General features: G+C 33.7%; 1 pseudogene; it reads left to right on the forward strand.

Moving 5' to 3' along the window:
* Nucleotides 1-610: 610 nt before the first annotated feature.
* LOC107665212 (alanine--glyoxylate aminotransferase 2, mitochondrial-like) overlaps nucleotides 611-1,803 on the forward strand; it is a 16,660-nt pseudogene continuing 15,467 nt past the window's right edge.

Below are 1,803 nucleotides of genomic sequence, written 5' to 3' on the forward strand. Positions count from 1 at the left end.
TTCTGCTGTAAAACATTTAACCAAAAACGTGATATTATGATCTTAATATTATTATTTTTTTCTGCTAATTTGTCACAAAACAAGTCTTGTATACTTTATCTCCAGAGTTTTGTAAGTGATTGCTTGACTATTTCAGATTATCATAGTTTATCAAATCTAATTCATGTTTTTATAATGGATTTTCATATTTTAAGATAAAAAAAAAAAAAAATCAAGGCCTGGTACAATGGTAAAGCAATTAAAAATTAGAAAAAAAAAATGTAAAAGTGTGTGTGTGTGTGTGTGGGGGGGGGTTAACCTGTTAGTTGTAATTGTTGTTATTATTATTATATAAATGTCCATTTATTTGAAAATAGTATTACAGTATCTACAGTAGCCTACTATTACTATATACAGTAAATGTTATATTCTGGACATTTACATTTATTTATCATCATTATCATGGACACAACCTGATGAACTGAAACTTGATTTCCTATACTTTTAGCCATAAATTAACTGGAACATAAGCATAAGAATCTCATTTCAATCTCTAAAGACCTTGATACAGACTTTACCCCCACATACCATTGGCTGAGCTTGCCCCTCCTCGAGCACTACTGGGGTAGAATTCACCGCAATCAACACTTAATTTGTGGATTTGCTGCAGAAGAATTTGTCTTAAAAATACCAGTAATGCATAAAGTCTGTTCTCGGCTGCACGGTCCGGCTCTGTTCGGGAAAACGGACCTGTGGAATTCATTGGATGCGTGTGTGAAGTTCCACAAAGGTGGCGGTAAGAATGCAGCATTTGTCTCACATTTAAAGTGACCGGAACATTTAAATTGTGTTTGCGTATTTCCGCTCGAACGAATCTATAGTCCGGATATCTGAGCATCGAACCACGAAATCATAATGGTGTTCTGACGATTTGTGAAAAATAAGTATATGTGTGGACATTACCATGGCGATACTATGGTATTCTTTGATAGTGAATGACTGCCATGTCAGATATAATATCAACAACTCTATCTAGCTATCTATGTTCAAGTTGGATACATCATACAATTCTTACTGCTTAAAGTTGTTAGATAGATAGATACAGTGGGGAAAAAAAGTATTTAGTCAGCCACCAATTGTGCAAGATAGATAGATAGATAGATAGATAGATTACATATCAGCACTGCATCTATCTATCTGTCTATCTATCTATCTTATGTAAAAATAGTAGAAAAACGAAGCAGTATACAAAATAATACTGATACTATTAACATACTATACTAATAATATGATAAAGATGATGATGATGATGATATATAAAATGTATCCTATATCAACAATGCAAATCTTCTATGCCAATTAACCTATGTTTCGAGGAGGTTAGCAGGTCTCAGGGCAGGGCTTTCCTGCATCTTAAAAGATCAAAATATCCCTTTTGCATAAGAGCTGGCACATAACTGCCTCTATGGATTACTGAGCACTACAGGTGCATCTCAGTAAATTAGAATGTCGTGGAAAAGTTCATTTATTTCAGTAATTCAACTCAAATTGTGAAACTCGTGTATTAAATAAATTCATTGCACACAGACTGAAGTAGTTTAAGTCTTTGGTTCTGTTAATTGTGATGATTTTGGCTCACATTTAACAAAAACCCACCAATTCACTATCTCAACAAATTAGAATACTTCATAAGACCAATAAGAACAATTTTTTTAGTGAATTGTTGGCCTTCTGGAAAGTATGTTCATTTACTGTACATGTACTCAATACTTGGTAGGGGCTCCTTTTGCTTTAATTACTGCCTCAATTCGGCATGGCATGGAG

This window comes from Sinocyclocheilus anshuiensis, unplaced genomic scaffold, assembly GCF_001515605.1.
Source record: "Sinocyclocheilus anshuiensis isolate Anshui unplaced genomic scaffold, SAMN03320099.WGS_v1.1 scaffold587, whole genome shotgun sequence".
In the NCBI taxonomy this organism is placed as follows: domain Eukaryota; kingdom Metazoa; phylum Chordata; class Actinopteri; order Cypriniformes; family Cyprinidae; genus Sinocyclocheilus; species Sinocyclocheilus anshuiensis.